The sequence below is a fragment of the Jaculus jaculus genome, chromosome 15 (genome assembly GCF_020740685.1).
Source record: "Jaculus jaculus isolate mJacJac1 chromosome 15, mJacJac1.mat.Y.cur, whole genome shotgun sequence".
NCBI classification, from domain to species: Eukaryota; Metazoa; Chordata; class Mammalia; order Rodentia; family Dipodidae; genus Jaculus; species Jaculus jaculus.
In genome coordinates, this window is record NC_059116.1 from 76,028,984 (window position 1) to 76,040,391 (window position 11,408).

Sequence of the window (11,408 nt, forward strand, 5' to 3'; positions counted from 1 at the left end):
TTCATTTGACCTTTGGAAATATTTTATGATAATCCTATTTAGTATTAGAAAATATGATCGGGAATAAACAGTTGTAAAACACGACCGTATGTTAAATATAGTTATCTAAAAGTTAGTGGAATGAATACCTTGTAAGTCAGTACTATACTTCATTCCTGTAGAAACACATGCACTTTATAAATTAGTTCTTTCTGCCCTCTGGTGGCCGTCCTTCAACATGCAAACCTACATAGGAAACGCTGGAATTATTGGCAATTTAGATGCTTTAGTCTCTCTGGTTATCAGAGATTTGAAGGGTCTGGAGAATCTTTTCATTCTAGAGTCTCACTGACGGGGTTCTGTGGGTCACACTCAGTTCTTTTATGTATGTGGGGCAAACACTTTTTCATCTGAGCTATCTTTCTAGCCTCTAATTCAAGTACTCTATTTCCACCCTAAGCAATGGGTATTCTTGTCAAGTACACTTTCATGGTGGATAAACGGAGGCATAGAGAAATTAGGTGACTTTGCCAGGACAAACCCAGTACACGAAAGAGCAGAGGTAAAGCCAAAGATGCAGAGCTAGTCCACAAACACCACCGCCCACTGCTTTGTTGAAGATAGTCCGCTGCCTGCGGCTGCCCGCCCCAGGTGGGATAGAGTGCAGCCACCCTGCACGCGGTATCCAGCACCTGTTGTAATTCCGTGTTCCCATCCGAACCTGTGTTGAAGGAGTGCTCAGTAAGGAGGGACTTGCTTTTACTCTTATTTATTTATTTATTTATTTATTTATTTATTTATTTATTTATTTATTTATTTATTTATTTATTTGAGAGCGACAGACACAGAGAGAAAGACAGGTAGAGGGAGAGAGAGAGAATGGGCGCGCCAGGGCTTCCAGCCTCTGCAAACGAACTCCAGACGCGTGCGCCCCCTTGTGCATCTGGCTAACGTGGGACCTGGGGAACCGAGCCTCGAACCGGGGTCCTTAGGCTTCACAGGCAAGCACTTAACCGCTAAGCCATCTCTCCAGCCCGCCTTTACTCTTTTAACATAGAATTAACTAGAAAATAATGGAGCTGGCTCTTGAAGATGCTGCCTCCTTTGGATTATTCCTCTGTCACTTGTGTTTTTGTGAGGTGGTGTAGAGATACACAATTCCAGTCCTTAACAGCCCTCACATATCTTAGAATGCTAAGCAAGTTCTGAAAGACAAAATCTTCAACACCGTAACCGTCATATTAGTCTTCAGCAAGTATGAAACTAATAATAAAGTATCAAAATATGTGAATCCAAAGTTGGTAGAACAGAAAAGGGAGGTAGTTGTGCAATAGACTACGCAGCAATCTATGAGTCCTAGAAAATCCATTAGGAGAGAAAATAACTGTCCACAGTGGGGCATCATTGCCTGCATACAACTGCAGCAGGATGCACATTTATTTCAGTAACTTCTTGGACATTTACTGAGGCAATATCTTGGACCTTCTGTTAGGGAAAGGGCAGAAAGAAGAAAAGAAATGGAAAGGAGAAAACTTTTGAGTTGATCAAGACCCCAAATGAGCATACAGAGTGAAGGTGGCAAAATTGAGTTTAAAAGCCTTAATGCTTTTGACAGTTAGTGAGCTAATGAGTAAGCAGCCATGGAGAGTCAGAGATGGGGACAACTTGTTAAGGTATGGCCAAGATACATGATACACAGATCACTGCGTTTTGTTATAAAAATCTCATGTAATCTGAGTTTTCTAAAACTTAAAGCAAACCCGCCCAGTATTTATAGACTGGTGACAAAACAATTCAGAAGTTGTTTACTGAAGGAGAAAATATATCAAGAGTGAGACTATCAGTGATGCCCACATGAGCATCTTCCATGTCATAGAAACGAGCGCATATAAACTTCAGTAGACATGCTAGTGGAAAGAGAGGAGTTAGGGCATTCATGTTTACACATTTAATATTCTTGGCATAATTCTGGCTGTGAATGTAAAGGGCTTGGATAACAGCTTGATGGGAGTTATTGTGAAGATATATTATGCTTTGGGGATTTGCAGTAGGCAAAACATCAAATTACATGACATGATCATTGTGGGAGTAACCAACCACCTTCTGATAGGGTTTGAAGCATGTTCCACAAGAGGGAATTAATGCCTGGTACTAAAACCAGGTCAAAAATCTAATAGCTTTGGAGGCTTTATAGATGGGATCCTACTTCTATTTTCTAAATAATTGTGGTTTCAAATTGACTTATAAATATTTATGTTTATACTCAGAGATTAGTACTGCTCTCATATTTTTTTCCCATAATGTGTAGGGGTTAATGCAGAGACCAATAACTAATCAAAGTGCTAAACAATGTGACTGATGAGTGCTCACTCCTGCAATGGAATATCTATATCACCCCGTATGTTTAGGGAATATTGTGGAAGAGTGTCGGGCCCTGCCAGGCACAGGCTGGAGCCTTCAGTAGTCAGGCCTGAGCTGCCAGGCAAAGCTAAGGATCCCCTGGCTACAGGAGACCACTCCCTCTCCAAACCCAACACACCTGAACTTAGGCTTTGCCCTGTGACCTCTAGCCAGTTGCCTAGGAAACTCCTTATATGGTATCAGCCAGCAATCTTTGCACAGCCCATCCACCTGTGCCTTATACCTTCCCTCTACCATTGCTTACGTGCTGGAATATATGTCCCCATATGCTAATTAGGCATCAGCAAGCAACCTTGTACATTCAATCCCCTTAGGACCCCCAATTGCTTATAAACCCATTTCCCTATTGATTAAAGCAAGCTGTTCACGGAGACTGTCTTCTAAAAGTCTTTCTTTCTTTTGTCGAGTACATAACCTTGCTCTCCATGGTTGCCTGGACTCCTTGGGAGACTGTGGCTAACCGGAGGACCCAGGAACACTCAGAAGAGAGGGCACAAAGTGAGAGCTGGATGATGGAGAGGAATGCTGTGGAATTCTGGATGGCATGGTCATTACTCTCATGAGCTCACAGCAGCAATGGTTACCTACATGAAATCTATACAAGATAGGGGCAGTCAACAGTGGATGGGGATGGAGCTCAAGAGGCCATAATCCTGTCTGAGGAGCTAATGATAGTTAATGTTTGCTAGGGGATGGGAAGCTCTTTTCAGTGCTGTGGTAGGAAGTAGAAGAGGTTTGATATGAGTGGGAGGGAGATAATGGAAGGTAATGGGGTTTTATTTGTTCAAAATACAGTGTATACATGTATGAAATTAATAAAAAATAAAAGATGAAAACACGGTTTGCTCAAAGTTTAATCAAAATTGGGGCATTGAAATTTAGAATTTTATTTAAGTAGATAATAAATTGTGCTCACAATCTGTGTGTAAAAACAACCAAAACACTTAATGTAGAAATGTCAATTAAAGACGATTAAACAATCATAAAGTTGTATTTCAGTCATGAAGTAGAAGACTCATAAAATGGTAATGTCAATCCTCCCAAAATTAAGTTATAGCAGTAATTAAATTGAATAAAAAATTAAAATGATTTTTACTAACATTTTTTAAAATTGAAATGAGACAACCAAAGGAAGAGAATATTCCAATTCATTTGAAAAAGGGAGGACAAAGTTGAAATTCTCACTACGTGGTTCAAAACTGAAACAGAAATATAGAAATCAAGTCAGTGATATCTTAGCAAAAGGAAAAACACATAGAACTAAAGAATCCAGAAATAGGTCCCTAAATAAAATATTATTAGTTGATTTTCTAAAAGCTTTGCAAAGGAAATTCAATTGAGGAAGAAAAGTCCTTTCAATAAATTGTGCTAAAGATATCCATATTCAAAGGCAAAATAAAGAACTTTGACCCATACCTTGAAGTGCATATAAAAGTTAATTTGATAGATGGGAATAGAGCTCAGCAGCTAAGAGCTCTTGCAGCACAATCATGTGGGCCTGAGAGGCCCGAGACCACTGGAGTGTGCTACCCTTACACCAAACTAAATCTCTGGCTATGGCCTCCCAACTCTGTAACCCCAGTCCTTCCTGTGGGAGGAGGTTTGAGACTGAGAATCATGGGACTTTCTGACAGAGAAAGGCATAATCAACCAAAGAAAATCACCCCAATGAAAATGGCAGCTCTAGGTTGAGAGAGAGGCCATCTCAAGAAAACAGGCAGACAAACAATAAAAGTGGGACATCTGACTTCCTCTTCAGGCCTTCCCCATTCTTGCACACAGTGCACACACACGTGCATACACTACATACACATATCACATACAACTGTACAATGCTCAAAACATAAACCTGTGTTAAAAAATAGTTAATTTATGGGCTGGAGAGATGACATAGCAGTTAAGGTGCTTGCCTGCAAAGCCTAAGGACATAGTTTCAATTCTCCAGTACCCATATAAGCCAGATGCACATGGTGGTGCATGTGTCTGGAGTTCCTTTGCAGTGTCTGGAGGCCCTAGCATGTTCATTATCTCTCTCTCTCTCTCATAAATAAATAAATAAATGCAAATGTTAAAAAGCAGTCCATTCAAATGAATTGCTGATTTTCAGCTTTTGATTTAAAATGTATAAAGTCACATGCTAATAGAAAATGTTAGCAAACTATATTTGTATAACAATTAGAATTAAGAGTATATTATAACCTTAAAATTCTGATAGTAGAAAAATAAAAAAATGACACAAGATTTGAGCAGACCCTTTAGCAAATAATATTATGAAAAATACTCAAGAACAACTGTTAGATAAATTCAAAGGAAATCACAATGAGATACTGCTCTACACTTATTAGGCTGATCAACAATAACAAAAGTCACTCTGACCACATTAGGAAAATGTGCTGAGCGAACAGAGCTCTCATGTTTGGGAATCAGGAACGCAAACAGTGCAGTGACTTTGGAGGAAAATTGTTTGTGGCTACATTATGTATAATCCTCTTGCAGATCGGAAATGCATAAAGAGACATTTCTGCTATTATCACCCATGCACACACTCTCAAAGCTTATTTCACTGGGCATCGTTCAATGATAAGCATCTTTAAAATAATGACCAGGAAGAGTTTTAAATATAAAATATTACGGTTTTCAAATTCTGAAGATTAGTGATAATGTACACACTGGCATATATACATTATTAAATCTTTATTCACATTCTCCTTCTTCTACAAATCAAAGTGTTCACCCGAGGAACACAATTTATCCTTATATGATAAACTTTGAGCAAACTTTAAAACACATTTACAAGGATGTGAGAGCAACTCTTGCATGCTCTTTCAGCAGAACTAAATTCAGGATATAATTACTTTCTTTAAAAATTCAGTTGGCTCAACATATTTTCAAAAGAGGAAATTCCAATGCATTGAGAAACACATCTGTGTTACAGAGAAAATGTTTTCTAGGCAAGAAAAGGCTTTCTGACTATGCAAGATGTCATCAAAATTTTAACCACATGTTGGAGGGATATTTCTACCCAAAGTTCCTTTAATTTGAGTTAGTACGGTATTGAAACACAGGCAAGCAAGTCATGGTAATGTCAGAAGCTTTGCCAACCAAACACTTAGATCAACTACTATATTAATAGATCTTGGGGCTAAATAGGGGATCTTAAAGTAAACTCTGCATTACTACTGTTTAGGGTTGATTTTAATAATAGCTACCATGCCTTCAAAGTCATGAGGTTAGTGATGTTTACAGCTGCTTTTAAGATTTGCTGAGTATTGGAAATTAAGTTGTTATTTTTTAAAATGTGTTTGCGCTTGCACACATGCACACATACAGAACACACACGTGTGTGGGGGGATTGCCTGTGTGTCACATGTGGAGGACATAGGACACTGAGCTAGCTGCTCTTCTTTCACCTTCTTTAATGCAGACTATCTTGTTGCTGCAAATAAACAGCAATCTAAATGGCCCTCACGCTTCTGATTCTTCTTTGCTTTGTACTGTCATAGCTGCTTTGGGATCACAGATGTATGCGTAACCATGTCTAGCTTTATGTGGACATTGGGGAGGATTGAACTCAGGTCAGCAGGTTCTGTAATCAAGCACCTTTAACCACTGAACAATCTCCCCAGTCTTGTGTTTTTATCCTTATGAAGTAAAATATTAGTTGACTTTCTTAGGTTTGTATTTTTCTGTACATCATAGTAACAGTCTACAATTACATTTACAGGCTACAACATACTACATGAAAAATCTATTTGAACAATGGAATGTAGAAATGAGATTTTAAAGCAACATGCATTAGCCAGCTCAAATCTAGTTTAGTTCAGACTTTTTGCAGCCCTTTAGAATGAATTATGGCTAATATTTCAGGCTCTTGGGAGGTTGTGTCATGTTTAGGCAGCCTGAGAAAATCTAGTTCTTCCCTCAGTGTGTTTTGAAGTTACATGTTTACTTCTCAAAAAGATCCAGAACTCAGAGCTTTGGTTCACCAATTCTGTAATGGGTAGTTTGAAAAGATTATGAATATCAAGGTTTTATAAAGATGTTAGATCTAGTTAACATTGTTCATGCTACTAGATTTTCAAGATAGTTTCATGTTTATTTTGAGAAAGAATATCTATATCCCATTACTCAGTATTTGAATGGCTGAAGTCCTTATAAGATAAAGGAGAGCTGACCTGAGAAACGAGACTATGTGAAAATGGAGACAAGCAAAAGTGGGGCCACAGAAGCCAAGAAGGCCGAGCATTACTGGCAGTCACTGGCAGCAGGACAGAGGCACCGGGCAGAGTCTCCCACAAAGTCCTCAGAGGGCACGAATATGTCAACACATTAACTTTGAATTTCTGGCTTTCATACTTGTAAGATAATAAATTTCTTCCCACCAGGTTAATGACACTACTTATTTTCATAAAATCTAGGAATAGAGTGGCTAATTAGAACACTTAGAGTTTTATTTAGAATACTTCCTATTGTTATTCATGAACTATAGTTAGAAAAGAGATTGCCATTTAAAAACTGCTGATTTCTTATTCTTGTGCCCTAGTTTTATATTTTAATATTCATGAACTGAATATTAAATTTTTCATTCATCTTTAGTTTAAATCATATGACCATACAAATTATGAATTAGGTAAAGGAAATAATTCAAGGTTTTGAATACTGTACAATAGTCACCCAAACTTGTCTTAGTTCTTTTAAGTGAATTAATGTAAGACCATTACAATACTGTAAGATCTTGGGATTTATTTTAGATTGTCTCAAAATGGCTTTGTAAAAAGCAGAACCTGAGGGATCTAGGGTTGGAAGAAGCCATCATAAACACAGTGATCTACTATCTTATCAACATCATCATCAGCTGTGATTGGAATATAGTTTGTTCCTTCTGAAAGGTGCTGAAATTGTGCTAAGAGATACCATCATGACAATCCTATGATGTTCTCATGCTACTGTCTTAATTCTTACTGGAGTGAGCTCTCACTCTCATGGGATGAATCAATCTTGATAAATCAGGTTCTTATGATAAATGCCTCCAGAATTTTCTTTTTCTGCACATGCATTTTCACCTATGGACATATAATATCTTCACCCAGTGACACCATGGTGCCATTGTACTTTCCAATCTTCAGACCTGTGAAGTAAGAAATCTATTGTTGGGCCTTAAGAGGCCCAGGTGTGAGGCCTAGTGGAACTTCCTGAGCCTAGCTAAAGTTTGGTGACCTGTCTCTGGTCAGCTAGGACTCAACAAGACGCCTAATGGCTTCTTGCCTGCTACTTCTGTGCAGGAGTTGGAATTATCATTTCAGTAGTCGCAGTTTACTATTGGCCCTTACCTCTCCCAACATCCTAGAATCCCCGCCTTCGTTCTCATCATTATATAGGTAACTGCCTGTAACAGTAAAGCGAGTTCCTGCTTTGACAGGACTCCCGACTCAGTGTGTTTTTTCTCCAGTGACTCAGAGAGGTTCTGAGTCATCCGGGGTTCATACCTTTTCCTCAACCCCTTAGGAGGAACCAGCGGGCCTGGTCCCTCCTCAGCACTACCTACCCGCTGGGGAGGAGCCCAGCATCTGGTGCCTAATGTGGGGCTCCAGGAACCCAGCAGACTAGTGACCCATGAGAGGCATTCTTGTTGAGGAGGTCAATTGGTGTGCGGGTGAGCGTACCCTCATAACTTATGAGGCAGTCTTCAAATTTAATGCGCTAAACTTTGCTTCTATAACCTGTGCTTGCTTGTCAACATCTCTTCATTCTTTTTCTCTTTCCTTTCACTTTTGGTTTGCCAGCATCTGCGGCTTTTGTATTTCTGAACAGGTCATATGTCCCTGGTGGACACACTGTGTGGCTTTTGACCTTTAGGCTTGTGCTTCTTTCTCTCTCTGCTTGGGCCTGTGAAGGCAGGCCAGCTTTTTTCTGCCATTATGGAACTTCCCCTGGATCTGTAGTCTTCAGTAAATATCCCTTCCTCTATAACTGTGCTTGGTCTGGAAGTTCATCTCAGTGAACCTGAAGCTGTCTGATACAGAACTTGGTATTGAGAAGTGGACTGAGATGAACCTGACCATGTGGATGTTGATCTTTTGGAACCTTGGTTTTGGAGGAATAGGCATGGACTTGGTGCTTACAATTAAAGGTGTCTTCTGGAGTGGTAAGCCAAATTTTATGGACTATTCTGATGGAGAATCTGAGAATGTTAAGTGCAGACAGCATTAAACTTCAAAGTTTGGCTTATGATCTTTCTAAGGGAAAGGAAAGACTGCAGAGGACTTTGTTGGAACTGGGCTACTGGCATAAGGGCTTGCTATGTCCTGCTGCCCAAGCCCAGAGAATTTAATCAAGGTTAAATTTATAATGGACTGATGTGCATATGTAGGAAAGAATTTTCAGGCTAAACCTAAACACCATGGCTCAAGTTAGAGATGTTTCAACTGTTTACAGACTCTTAAGGAAACTCTAAAAGTTTTATATAAGGACATAGTCTTAATCTAAATTCATCTTATGTTAGACACAGGTGATGCCTATGCTAGGTGGGTCACAAAGTCATAAGTACAGATGTAATTGGAGGTTTAACCAGGTTAAACATAGACAAGAGTCTATCACCTTGTGTTTTGCAAATGGGTAAATTTGCTATGTAAAAACAAACAACTTCAGACTAGGATAAGAAATGTCAGGATGCTTATCTCTCTGCTCTGTAATTTCATTTTGCTCTTGCTTTCCAACATATGCTACTTAAGTTCATGGAAAGCTGGACTCTTAAAAAAAAAAAAAAAGATAAAACCCCCTTTATCTCAGATCCCATACAAGTTTAAGCCACATGTCCCCCAGACTCTGACTAGAGACAAAATGGCCAATTGTCTCTCAGAAAGAAAAAGGAGTACAACACTTATCTGTGGTTCTCTTTAGTTCTTCTCTTTTAAACACCTAAAGTCACATCTGTTAGATAAAATTTCTCACTAGACAAAATGTTAAATAGGTCAACTGAGTCAAGGTATTTGACCAGGTTACAAACTCCTTACATAAGATAAACTTCAGACTTACTTAATGTGTATATCAGGGTAAGGGCCCCTTCACTGAAACATTTAATTGGATTAAATCTAGTGTTTACCTGATGCCAAACTTTTAATCAATGGAGAAACTGAGTCTTGTGATAAGAACTCACTCATTAACAGGCCACTGATGCTAATTTGTTATGATTTAAGGGTTGTAAAACTGGCTTTAATACTCTCAGTAAAGTAAGTTAGGTTCCTTTTTTCATCAAGGGTTTAACTATTCCTAAGATAAAGGCTCACATAGAAGTGGTTATTTTCCTAAGGTGAAGCACTCATATCTAAAACCATTGTGACTTTAAAGATAGCTTCTGTCTTATTTATGCTGATTCTATTGAATGGTCATAACTAGGTTTAATCACTTAGGTTTAAGTGATTTAATTTCAGTAATGATAACTTTCATCTTCCTGGGCTATGTTAAGATAGCTTGCTTAAGCTTTATCAAATTTAAGTCATGGGTAAAACATAAAATTGTTTTATGTTAATAAAAGTTTCTATGATACATAAAATCAATAACTATCAAGCTTAAGCCAAAATCATGGGTTGTCAAATAATGTTTTTTCTTTCAAAAAGATTTATCAGGGGTTATTTTAAAATTTAGCTCGCTGTTTTGGTTAAAAAAAAAATATTAAACTCAATGGTTCTGTTTCCAATGTTCTCTGGGTAATTTATACCAACAGAGGTATCTAAACTAATCAGAGATGTTTTCAAACACAGGTGCTAAAACTTTCTAGGTTAAATGAGTTAGTCTATAAATCAATTGGTACTGTTTTCAAGACTGGTTATAGGTTCTGCCTGTGTTTATAAATCTTAAATATTTAAAATATGAGATATTTATAAGTATTAGATATATAAAATATGAGATATGTCTACTTTCTATACCTCATATATATGACTTATACTACCATAGTACAACTAAAATTTTAAAAATAGGATAATCAAACTCTCATGTCTCAATTATAAAAACAAAAGGGAGAATCCTTACCCCACACGACCAGTGCCCCTTACACCCACTGCCCTAAATGCAAAAAGGGGTTTCATGGGGCTAGGGAGTGTCAGTCAAAGTTTGACATACAGAGAAAGTCTTTAAACTCCTCCCGGGGGTCCCCCCAGCCCCGTTAAATAAGGGGAAAGAGACCATCAAAGCCCATTGGACTGTCCCTCTGTTCCCCAATCTTAGACCCAAAACTATTTTAAATATAGGCAATAAAATATTCAAACTTCTCATCAACACTGGAGCGGACCAAATGGTCCTGAAAAAGGAGGAAGTGCCCCCCTCCTGGAAGCTTGTGTTTGGCCCTCCCCTACTTTGAGTTGGCAGGCAGTCCACCTCCTGGGACGGTGCCATGTGTCTCCCTTGGACTGACCCAGCTGGGGACAGGGGAAATGTCTGTCCTCTCATGGTGACTGGGCTTACTGCAAACTTACCTTAAAAAATTGCTCAGCCCCTTTCCCCATCCCTGTCCAGCTTTTCCCACTGTTTCCTCTGGAACTTGCATTTGGGCCCCACCTTCCCCTAATAATTCCAGTATAGATGTGGGGTACATTCATCCTTCCACCTGTACTTTTAACACAACTGAGCCCAGTGCTCAACACTGCCCACCTTCTGGAATGGTTTATGTTTGTGGAGGTGGGATGGCTTATGACTTTCTGCCCACCAATTGGACAGGGCTTTGTGCCCCAGCCACCTTAATCCCAGATGTAGATATCATTCCTAGAAACGAGGCCCTCTTTTGATTATATCGGAGGGAGGCCTATCTCCAGCAACAGCTAGATTTCCTGGCTGAGGTAGTCCTACAAAACAAGAGGGGACTAGACCTACTAAAAGCCACAAAGGGAGGCATATGCTTGTTTTTACAGGAAAAATGCTACTTTTACACCAATAAATTGGGAATCATCCAGGACAAGATTAAGAGGCTCCAAGAAGACTTGGAGAGGAGGTGGCGGGACCTCCAGGACAGTCCA